Genomic DNA, 13,073 nt, shown 5'->3' with positions numbered 1-13,073 from the left:
CTTAAATCCAGGATGATCTGGTCTTAAGGTCCTTAATTCATCTACAAAGACCCTATTTTCAAATAAGGTTACATTCATAATAATGGGGGTTAGGACTGGGTATATCATTAGGTTGGGGGGACACCATCCAACCCACTACATCCTTCTATGCTGCATCTAGTTGTTTTATGTAGCACCTTCAGGGCTCTTACTGCTACAAATGATAACCAGATTTGATTATGCTAGGAGACTATTTTCTGAGAATTCTAAAAGTTTTCTCTTAGTGAAACAGATTTTTGCCTTGATGCATGAACATCTGCTCATGTCTTATAAAATAATCTGTACTCTTACAAATGGAAAATGATCATGAACTCAGACAGGTGGCTTTTCTTGTGGGAAAAGATTCAGAACTCCCTAAATTTCCTTTTTAAAGTCCAAGTGAAGTTGAAGGATATCACAGTCTGTCTTTAGATTGACATATTGTTGTAGAAAAACAATGTGTGTGCCAGTTAAGAGTTTTAAGGTCATTCATTCTTATATGCTTTCTTTCCTCTGTGTTTCCAGGTTATTAATCTTCTAGATTCAGGAGTCATCTATTTCTATTATAGCACAACTCAATTTCTTTTGACCTCCTGGTTACATTTACAATTCTCTGACCTGTAACTCAGTAAATGAGTTTATCAATGACTATCCTTAACACTGTTCCATTCCTTGTATCTCTCAGTGACATTACTTTTTTAAAACAGGTATTTACTTTAACTCTCTCATCTGAAGGCAAGAAGGTGATTGATATCTAGAATAATTGACAAGCGTTTATACATGTTTGAAGCCCAGACTTGATATTTAAGTGTAAAACTGATTGATTGGATGAAGCGAATAATTGAACACAAGGGAAAAAATTTAAAAAAAAATTTAATGTAACAGATATTTATTATGTGCCCAGCATGTATGATATATGTGGGAAACATAATATAATTTAATACTGTGGGAAATAAAATACACACTGATCCAAGAGTCAAGAGAACTAAGTTTTAATATTAATTCATCATTAATTATCAGTATGACCTTGAGCAAATCACTTTACCTCACTGAATCACAAGTTTTCTTAACTTTTGGGTTTGCACTAGATCATTTCAAGTCCCTTTTAGCTTTAGGCAGGTTATGATCAGATAGGAACAAATTTTAGAACAAATAGAAAATATACATCTGAGGCTATTGTACTATTTTATCATCACTGATGTTTAAGTCTACCTGAGCCAAGCCTATCCCTTCAAAGCATTATATTACTGGAGAGTCTAGATTTGACTTTATAGACATAAAAGGATAAATGCTGAAGCCTCTGGCTATATCGTATAAAATACATGACAATAGAGAAGTGTTGTTTCAGATACTCCTATATTCCCCATTGTAAACATGAGATGCCCTTCAATATACACAATATGACAGTCAACAATTTCATGCATTATCTGTGCAGATTCTTCTCCCTTGAGTTGTAATTTACCTATTAAGTAAATATTTTGTTTTACAATTTGATGTAATTTCTGATTACACATTTGTATAAATCCAAAGAGCCATTCTTTAGATTTACTTACAACAAGCAATTAAAGATTAATTTATTCCATTGGAAGGAATAAAGAGTAACAGAAAACTGTGAATACAGCATCCTTCAAATCTGAAGCCATAATTCTTTCCCTCCAAATTTGTCTTGAATAACTATTTGGTACAAACTCATCTTTCAGCAGGAGAAGGCAATGGCACCCCACTCCAGTACTCTTGCCTGAAAAATCCCATGGACAGAGGAGCCTGGTAGGCTGCAGTCCATGTGGTCGCACAGAGTCGGACACGACTGAAGTGACTTAGCAGCAGCAGCAGCAGCATCTTTCAGCAGTTAGAAATGTGCTTGGGGAATGTCATTTTTTAATTTACTTTAAATAATACATACTCAGCATCTAGATAACTAAATTGTTGACACTGAATTTAACAAAACATTTTTGTGCACAATGCTCTCCTAGGCTCTGTAAGGCATACAAACATGGCATGTTTCTGATCTCCCATGATTTACAAAATAGAAGCTTGAATAAAAGATTAACTGGATACAGGCAATAATTATCAAGTATTACTTACAAAGGAGGAAAAAATAGTTTTTAGAGGGATTTAAAGAAGAGATGTATATTGAGAAATATTTAGAAAAAAAATATGTGGGAAAGGTGTTAGACTTTCTGGCCCTTGAAAAATGAATAGATTTCAACAGACAACAATGAAAAGCAGTACAACCTTGTTGTGACTGAAGTATGAAAGATGAAACGTGTATTGAAAACTCAGACTAAAATTAGAGATTGGGATGAACAAATAAATGGCCTTGAATGCCATGCTAAGCTTGAGAAAATTACTTTTGGAGCATATTGGAAGTTAAATTGATATAGATGGCAAAAGACTAAAGGTTTGTAGTATTGGAAGTGGAAAATAGAAGATAAATATGAAAATAAAATACTCCAGAAGTAAAATCAGCAAGAATTAAAATTTGCAGATGTATACCTTGCCATGCATATTTGCACAATAATACCTTGTACTGTATTATTACTTAAAAAATATTGTTTTTCATCACTAAGGGCTTAATAAGCAGTCATTACTATTAATAAATCAGACAAAAATGATAATAAATCAAAAGTTTTCAGGTGCTTTAAATAAATATAATTTTCCCTGCTGTGTAACTTCTAGATACTTTTTGCACCTTTTGTATTTAAAAGAGGCTTGTAATTTCTTGTCATTGTTACTTAGCTTTTCTGCTGTCTGATAGTTTTCCAAGATGATTTATCTGCCGTTTCTCAGGGCCTTTAGGCTGAGAGACCAGGAATCAGGGGAGTCTTTGTAGCAATGTCCTTTTTTTTTCCATCGTAACTTACGCTCTACATCTTGGGTCATCATCTAGGATATCAATAGCCTCACTACAGCTGTATCTCCTTATTTTCTCTTGACACTATTCTCAGGGTTGATAAATGGTCCCACTTTGGTGTGGAAGGAAAGTACTTATTTTTAAGCTGTATATAAGTTTATAAAATCACCACTTCATACAATGACTGAAATCGGAAACAAGGGTTATTGATCTCAAACCAAATTTGAGACCAAAACTTTTAAGATTTCTTTCTTAGACTCTTCATTCTTTTGTAATCCTTTGCTGTTGCTGCTCAACTTAGCTTTATCCTTAGGAATTTCTGCTACTGATACAGCAGAAACAACTCACAGAGAATTGTTAATGTATTACATATTGTCAGACAAAAACTTATTCTTCTTCTCTTTTTCCCTTTCAGGATTCTGTTTGACAGGACACCCCTCACCCCAAATGATACCTAAATTTAAGCCATATATTGGATTAGCCAAAAAGTTTGTTTGTTTTTCCATATCATCTTACAGAAAAACCTGAACGAACTTTTTGGCCAACTCAGTATTAATACTGTAGCCCGCTCAGTTGTGTCCGACTGTTTGCAACCCCATAGACTGTAGCCCTCCAGGTTCCTCTGTCCATGGGATTCTCCAGGCAAGAATACTGGAGTGGGTTGTCATGCCCTCCTCCAGGGGATCTTCCTGACCCAGGGATCGAATACGGGTCTCCTGCATTGCAGGCAGATTCTTTACCATCTGAGCCCCCAGGGAAACCCAATATTAATACTCTGTATGTGTGTGTATGTGTGTGTGTGAGTTAGTCGCTCAGTTGTCTCTGACTCCTTGCGACCCAAGGAACTATAGCCCACCAGGCTCCTCTGTCCATGGTATCTCCCAGGCAAGAATACTGTAGTGGGTTGCCATTTCCTTCTCCGGGGGATGTCCCTGACCTAGGGATTGAAACCAGGTCTCCTACACTGCAGACGGAATCTTTACCTTTGAGCCACCAGGGAAGCTCCAATTACCAATAAGGCTTAAAATGCATGTTTTGGTTAAAAAAAAAAAAATCACTTACAAAGCATGAGAGATGAAGGTAGAAACTCTTATATTCTTACCCTGAAATTGAAAACAACCTCCAGTTCAAGGCTGATCTGACTTATCCTGCATCTGTAGGTAGAAGAGCCTATAGATGGTCATAGTAAAACAAGTGTCCTTCTGAGGGGAAGTCCTGTCTAGTCTCCTTAATACAAAAACATCAGCAGTTGAAGGGGACTCAAATAGGAGAGAACAGAACTCCTGCTGTACCAGAGCACAGATCAAAGAGAGAGGAGTTGAGTTCTTGGTTAAGAAAATCATAAACATGTACCTCAGTAAAATGAGACCCTATACCCAACTGTCCTGCTCAAAACAATGAAATGGGCTATTTCCCCAGGGAGTAAGGGCAAGAAGGAACGCTGCGGTAGTTTTCTTCCAGACATGTTCCCCATTTAAAGAGAAGAAGTCTCATCTTTCATGAGTCAAACCATGGCAAACATGTATTCACTCTTTTTTTGGGGGAGGGGGGCAAATTCTTTAAGGACATCTCTATTTTTAAACTTTTTATTCTGTGTTGGAGTATAGCTGATTAACAATGTGATCGTTTCAGATGGACAGCAAAGGGACTATACATATATTAATGCATGCAACCATTCTCCCCCAAACTCCCCTCCCATGCAGGCTGCCACATAACACTGAGTGGGGTTCCCTGTGCTATACAGTAGGACCTTATATAGTTAAATAGCAGTTGATAAACTTTTGCTGAAAAAGGAGGTATACTCAACTGATAACCTTTGGACACATGGTGTTGAAAGAATTTTCCATAAATCTCTCATGTTGCTACATATGTAGTATTATAATTACTTTGTTTCAGATGATATTTTCCAAAATGATTGCTTGAGCAAATCACTTTGGAAAGAGAGTGATTCCTGCTGGATCAGATTTACTTAAATTCCAGGATAATAAAGACAGAAATGTCTTCCTCCCCTGGAGACACTGTAAACTGTAAAGATAAAGACATCACTCTTTCCTCTCCAGAACAGATCTGCTTGCATTCGGGAGTGATCAAGATAACTCTCTCCAAGCAGATTCACAAGCAGTCCCTCCATAAGACTGAGGCTTTCTAATACCAGGCTTCTTCTTCGTAACCCATCCTCACTGCATGTGCAGGCAAGAATTTGCTTTCATTGCACGACCTTGTGGGAACTGGGGCTTGAGGAACAAGCATCAGGATAACACACCAGCTAAGGCTATTGTTACGAGTAATAATCTGTTTTTGTCTCTGACCTGGAGGCCTCAGATCTTTCTGCCAGTAACTATGAACAGGATTATAGGCTAACTTGATGACTTTTGAGTAGCATAAACTCAGACCCTTTAGAATTCCTGGCATGACAGTTTCACTAATTTCCTTTTAACAATTTAAGGAAGACAAAATAGCATTTTGAAGATTAAAATAAAAATAAAAACTGAAGTTAATGTGTATTGAAATCATATACATTGTATTTCTTAATCTTCATAGTGATTTACACATTATATCTGAGGAGGTGGGGAATTTCTCTGATTCTGCCCATTTCCTCTGTTATCAAGCATAAGGTATGGCACAACACAGATGCTTAATTAAGTATTTGCTTAATTAAGTATTTGCTTTATGAAAAACAAATGAATGAATACATATGAAGGGTAAAGCGTGCTTTTACAGATGGTAGATTACTGTTCAGAGAGCAGGAACAATTTTTCTTGAGCCACACAGCAGATCTGGAATTGAATCTATCAGATTGCAGTCTGATCTGAATGACGTAGTGAAAGTTGATATCCACTCATTTCATAGACGTTTCTTTACCACTAAACTGAATCAAATAATTGTATAGTGAACAACTAGAATCACCAAATACAAAATGAATTAAAATTATTTTCACTTACAAACATGTATTCTTTACACCCTACATGCAGAGATCACAGTTACTTTCAGACCTTCACCTTGAAATTATACTTAATACACCTAATTATATATAAACATTTTTAGGTAATAGGTCTCTGTATTAGATTATTCAATATACACACAAAAGAACATGCCCTTAACTCATACAGAATATTTAAATTATTTCTTTAAATTTTATATAGACTAACCAGGAATATCCCTGTGGTATTCATTTATATGATAATAAATTCTTTTTTAGAAGCACTCAGAGCTTACAAGTAGCATTATTTAAATAACCCTCAAATCACAGTTGAATAAGAAATGCATCCACAAATTTTTCATAACAAAAGGGTCACACTAATCATGTATATTCATAATCTCATGATAAAAGACCAAAAGTCCATATTATTTAGCTTGGGAAAAAGGGGTCAAAATAATTTATCCACAGATCCATTTCTGTCCCAAGTATTGGGGAACTTCTTGGGGAAAGAAACAAGATGGATGATGTGATTTCCTTCTGAACATTCTGATAACTGAAACTTTCTATAAATAAAGAAGAGATAATACATCTTTATGAAATATCCTTAGATGTATCATTAATTTAGGATTGTTTATGGTAAAAAAAAAAACTCTGGAAGTGATGATACAATGAGTTATGGTGACTGGAGAATTTCATGTAACAATTTCTACAATTATACCTTATATTGAGTTGTCCAAAAAGTTCATTCTGGCTTTCCCATGGGAAAACCCAAATGAACATCTTGGCCAACCCAATATTAATAGCCTAAAGACTTTTCATGGTGTGAGGTGTATGTCTGAAGTTAATGAAAAATGAAAGGACATGGATCTTTCCTCCACATTTTGCCTGTGCTTTTTTAAAAAACAAAACCAAAAGTGTTGTGTGTGTGTGTTGTTCTTTTTTTAGTTAAATTTTTTAATATAAAAAAACAACTAATTATAGTTGATTTACAATATTGTATTCATAGAGCTTGATACTGAGTAAGTACCAATCACCCCTAGTTTGGGTGATTCTTGTTTAACCATCTGGCCTTCTCTTGTGGCTACATTTATTTTTCTTCATTTTTATGTTAGAGTAATAAGAACTGAATGATACATGCATTATTTAGCAAAATACATTATATGAATGTGTTTCCTTCCCTAGAACTAGCAAGAAATTCTGCCAAGCATCAACCAATCAATGGGTTTAACAGGTAATTCCTTAGGTTATACAATTAAACTCTTCCATTATTCTAAATGCATGGCGCCCTGAATGTTCGTTCCACTGGCTGTTTTCAGGTTGTTTATGCTTTTTTTTGCTATTGATCTGGAAGTATATCTGAAATATTTTGGTACCACAATGACTCTCCTAATGCTCTATTTACAGAGATCAACCAAGTTATTCTAGACTGACAGTCCTACTTGGTGACATGAACAGAATTTTGTCTTAATCCAGTACCATTTTTCTATCACACTTGTTTTCTCCCTTGTGCTCTTCTTCTGGCAGATTTCATTGATCAACTCAAGTTTTTTCTTCTCAAAAATAAGCATAGCACTACTCTCTTTTATGAAGATGAAATTAATGTAACCATGTATATGAAAGTTCATGGAGTTCTTTCATATACATGGTTACATTAATACACAGAAGAACTGTACAAAAAAGAGCTTCACGACCCAGATAATCACAATGGTGTGATCACTCACCTAGAGCCAGACATCCTGGAATGTGACCTCAAGGGGGCCTTAGAAAGCATCACTACGAACAAAGCTAGTGGAGGTGATAGAATTCCAGCTGAGCTATTTCAAATCCTGAAAGATGATGCTCTGAAAGTGTTGCACTCAATATGCCAGCAAAGTTGGAAAACTCAGCAGTGGCCACAGGACTGGAAAAGGTCAGTTTTCATTCCAATCCCAAAGAAAGGCAATGCCAAAGAATGCTCAAACTACCGCACAACTGTACTCATCTCACATGCTAGTAAACTAATGCTCAAAATTCTCCAAGTCAGGCTTCAGCAATACGTGAACCATAAAATTACAGATGTTCAAGATGGTTTTAGAAAAGGCAGAGGAACCAGAGATCAAATGGCCAACATCCGCTGGATCATGGAAAAAGCAAGAAAGTCCCAGAAAAACATCTATTTCTGCTTTATTGATTATGCCAAAGCCTTTGACTGTGTAGATCACAATAAACTGTGGAAAATTCTGAAAGAGATGGGAATACCAGACCATCTGATTTGCCTCTTGAGAAACCTATATGCAGGTCAGGAAGCAACAGTTAGAACTGGGCATGGAACAACATGGTTCCATGACTGGTTCCAAATAGGAAAAGGAGTTCGTCAAGGCTGTGTATTGTCACCCTGCTTATTTAAATTATATGCAGAGTACATCATGAGAAACGCTGGACTGGAAGAAGCACAAGCTGGAATCAAGATTGCCAGGAGAAATATCAATAACCTCAGATATGGTGATGACACCACCCTTATGGCAGAAAGTGAAGAGGAACTAAAAAGCCTCTTGATGAAAGTGAAAGAAGAGACTGAAAAAGTTGGCTTAAAGCTCAACATTCAGAAAACGAAGATCATGGCATCCAGTCCCATCACTTCATGGGAAATAGATGGGGAAACAGTGGAAACAGTGTCAGACTTTATTTTTTTGGACTCCAAAATCACTGCAGATGGTGACTGCAGCCATGAAATTAAAAGACGCTTACTCCTTGGAAGGAAAGTTATGACCAACCTAGATAGCATATTGAAAAGCAGAGATATTACTTTGCCAACAAATGTCCGTCTAGTCAAGGCTATAGTTTTTCAAGTGGTCATGTATGGATGTGAGAGTTGGACTGTGAAGAAAGCTGAGTGCTGAAGAATTGATGCTTTTGAACTGTGGTGTTGGAGAAGATTCTTGAGAGTCCCTTGGACTGCAAGGAGGTCCAACCAGTCCATCCTAAAGGAGATCAGTCCTGGGTATTCATTGGAAGGACTGATGCTGAAGCTGAAACTCCAATACTTTGGCCACCTCATGGGAAGAGTTGACTCATTGGAAAAGACCCTGATGCTGGGAGGGATTGGGGGCAGGAGGAGAAGGGCACGACAGAAGATGAGATGGTTGGATGGCATTACCATTCGATGGACATGAGTTTGAGTAGACCCCGGGAGTTGGTGATGGACAGGGAGGCCGGGCGTGCTGTGATTCATGGGGTCGCAAAGAGTTGGACTCGACTGAGCGACTGAACTGAACTGATATGAAAGTACATTTTCTAAACAAGTATGGTTTGATTTTGAACTCTAAGAAATATAAATTATTTCCAAACTACAGGCTCTGTAAAATAGAGATTTCCCTTCACTGTTCTATATACACAACATTGTAAATTCGATTCATTTCCTCTCTATCCACCTCCCCACACCATCCATCTACCATATAAAGGTTTACAAAAGAGGAAAAGAGTGAAGTAGATTTTTTAATAATTAACTACAGAGATATGTTATAATATTAAGACATTAACATTCTAGAGTTTTATTTATCACATTCATATGCCTTATATTTATTATACAAATGGCTTGGAGCACATTTCTAGACCTTGGCAAAAAAAGTATGCTCAATGAGTGTATCAGTTCAAATGATACAGAAGATTTATTTTATTTGTGCATCACTTTAATATATCCATTTAATGTTTCATTCCATATGGATAACCAGGGAGATACTGTAAATATGAGAAACTGTGGTGTTAAGTCCCTTTAATGAAGTAAATAAATAGAAAATTAAACATTGGTAAATAAATGGCTATAATTTGACAAGGAACATAAATTGCCTTGCCCAAGAAGGACAGGTTTGACCAAGTTTAAGTGTTCAAACTAGTGAGACTACTGCCTTGCAAAATTCCCCTAAGAGAAAAAGAAGTGCTGCAATTAAGTCTGAACCCTAAATTACTTGATAAATATTTAGAGGCTCTGTCATTCTCCATGTAATGGGAAAATAATCTCATTAAACTCAAAGTAGCTCAGTGTTGTCTGACTCTTTGTGATCCGAAGCACTATACAGTCATGGAATTCTTCAGGCCAGAATACTGGAGTGGGTAGCCGTTGCCTTCTCCAGGGGATCTTCCCAATCCAGGGACAGAACCCAGGTCTCCAACATTGTAGGAAGATTCTTTACCAGCTGAACCACCAGGGAACTCATTAAATCCTAGCCAATTACCATGAGTAAGTCAGAAGCATTTTAGAACCCTAACTAGTTGGTAGGATAATTCATTTCCAAGAACCCACTGTGGCATAATCCTGCGGCAGCCATCTGTATTGTAAGATAAGTTGATTCCCAGGTTTGTTACTGAAACACCATGGCAATGTGAGTAAATTCACCAGTGATTTCCCTGTGGTCACACATTTATTTAGCCAAACAAATGGCAACGCTTGTGGTAGGTAGCAGATGTTGTCAGTTGCGGGATACAACATCATCAGAAGTATCTTTTCTCTGATTGAAAATGAGAGGGAGTGGCGATATGAAAGGAGCTGAGTAATTTAAACTTTACAAGGACTAGCTTTTTTTTTTTTTCCATTATATCACATCCACAGATTTCCCCTGAATAGTGACTGAGTTCCTGCCGCTATCCATTTGGAGTGTTGCCGAGTAGCACTGAATAATTCAAACAGATACAATACCAGGGTTTTGCACAGAACTCACATCAACATGACTACCCATAATGCCAAGGGTGGCCCTCACACCCTAGCTAATCCTTTCCTGTCCCTGTAGTACAAAGCACATTCCACAGGTTAAATGTGTATCTCTAAAGAATAGTTTTGTGAGAGAATTGAAAGTGCTCAATTATTTCTAGTGCTGGAAGCTTCTTCCTATCTTTTAATTTATTTCTTTAGGAACCATCACCATCTTGAGCTTGAGGTATTTTTGCTTCCAAAGAAAGAAGCCTAAGGCAGATAATGTACATTAGCTTATAAAATTCCCCAAAACAACTTTTTGTTGGAATACTTACAATATGAAGGCTAGAAAGCTTGTGTTGTAGCCAGGAGGGGCTAAGTGATGCAGTTCTGTCCAAGCAAACATAATCAGAAGTATGCTGGAGTCATCCTGCGGCTGCCTCTTCCTTTTTGCCTGGAATGTCAGACAGAGTCACATTACAGTGGACTTTTTGTCGCCATGAGGGAAAGGGAACAAGAAATCCAGAGTCTCAGAGTATCATCAGACACATCTGCCTTCCGATCTCTTGCTGTTCGAAGAAAGAAGTCCTCGTTTTCAAATGAATATATAGGTATCTGTTATTTGCAGTCAAAACATTATGAAACAAAATAAAATTCTTCCTAAATTTGGTGGTAAGCTCTCTGACTTTTCAACAAATGGTCAGTTCTGCTTTTAGTCTCTTTTCATGAAATCCATATGGGGAAAAAGATGGTCTTTTATACTATAAATATGAAGAAATTATGTTTATCTGATACATTTCTGTTCCCCAGAAAGGATGTCACTCCAGGACAGCAAATAGCCTGTCTTTTGTAATCACCAGTCATGTGACATCAGTCTGGTTATGATGGAATAATTCTAAGAGCTTAAAGTAATTTAAAATATATCAAATTAATGTAAGCCACTTTTACATGTTCTTTTAGGAAGACCTCTACTTATGTTAAGTATGCATGAGATACCTATTACGGTTTGCAAATTTATTTTTGCTTTCTATTTGCAATTTTGTTGTTGTTGTTTATTTCATGTCCTAAGTTTAAACGTCCAGTACATTCTTGGAAAACTTCTCTCCAGGAAACAACATATCTTGATTTCTCTTTTATCTTCTCATCTTAGATGTTTTATTTCCTTGGCTTTAGTGTCTCCAGAGTTCCTGATAGTGTCTCATGTCTCTTGTTCTTCCTCTCTGACTCTCTTCACAGGAGAAATGATCTTATCTTCAGAACATCATCCTTGGCTATCATTTTTTACCATGTGGCATGTTCTGAAATTACTATGTTTATCTGCGTGACTTGAATTACATACCTTAATGGTGCCCACAAGGCTTCCCCGGTAGCTCAGTAGTAAAGAATCTATCTGCCAATGCAGGAGATGTTGGTTCAGTCTCTGGGTTGGGAAGATCCCCTGGAGAAGGAAATGGCTACCCACTCCAGTATTGTTGCCTAGGAAAATCCCATAGACACAGGAGCCTGGCAGACTACAGTCCATGGGGTCGCAAAGAATCAGATATGACTTAGCAACTAAACCACAACAATGGCACCTACTAAGTTCATGTTTGAAGACCAGGGCTCTCTGTAAACTTGCTTTCTGTAGGGGTAAGGGCATAAAGTGTATCATTTGCTGATTTCTGTATAATAAATACTCTCTCTATAGCCAATTTCAAGCTACTGATCATTTAACAACTAGCTCACAGAGTTCCCAAATATTAACAATTGTTTTTTGCAAGCTGTTCACTTAAAGCAGTGAAAGTGAAAAGTGAAAGTGAAAGTCACTCAGTTGTGTCCAACTCTTTGTGACTCCATGGACTATACAGTCTATGGAATTCTCCAGGCCAGAACACTGGAGTGGGTACCTGTTCCTTTCTCCAGGGGATCTTCCCAACTCAGGGACTGAACCCAGGTCTCCCACATTGCAGGCAGATTCTTTACCAGCTGAGCCACCAGGGAAGACTCCCCTAAAGCAGGCTGCCAGATAAATCTTCAGCAAAGATGGATTTATTCAGGATTACCAAAAGGCCCCAAATAGCAAGGGCTTTCCTGGTGGCTCAGACAGTAAAGAATCTGCCTGCGATGCAGAACACCTGGGTTCTATCCCTGGTTTGGGAAGATCCCCTGGGGAAGAGCATGGCAACCCACTCCAGTATTCCTTCCTGGAGAACCCCCATGGACAGAGAAGCCTGGCGGGGTACAGTCCATGGGGTTGTGAAGAGTCAGACATGACTAAGTGACTAAGCACAGCACCACATAGCAAGGAGATGAGAACACTTTTATAGAGGGAAAAAGGAAGTTGGGAGAACCTAGTAAACCAACTGCAGCTTCTCACTGGCTGTGCTGCTGCTGCTAAGTCGCTTCAGTCGTGTCCGACTCTGTGCGACCCCATAGACGGCAGCCCACCAGGCTTCCCCGTCCCTGGGATTCTCCAGGCAAGAACACTGGAGTGGGTTGCTATTTCCTTCTCCAATGCATGAAAGTGAAAAGTGAAAGTGAAGTCGCTCAGTTGTGTCTGACTCTTAGCGACCCCATGGACTGTAGCTCGTCAGGTTCCTCCATCCATGGGATTTTCCAGGCAAGAGTACTGGAGT

General features: G+C 37.8%; 1 long non-coding RNA gene across 1 annotated transcript in view; it reads right to left on the bottom strand.

Annotated features, from left to right (window-relative positions):
* The window catches only part of LOC129629329 (uncharacterized), a 334,237-nt gene that overhangs the window by 116,180 nt on the left and 204,984 nt on the right, over positions 1 to 13,073 (bottom strand). The window lies entirely within an intron of this gene.

Source organism: Bubalus kerabau, chromosome 15 (genome assembly GCF_029407905.1).
Source record: "Bubalus kerabau isolate K-KA32 ecotype Philippines breed swamp buffalo chromosome 15, PCC_UOA_SB_1v2, whole genome shotgun sequence".
Classification (NCBI taxonomy): Eukaryota; Metazoa; Chordata; class Mammalia; order Artiodactyla; family Bovidae; genus Bubalus; species Bubalus kerabau.
This window is presented reverse-complemented; position numbering and strand designations above follow the sequence as displayed.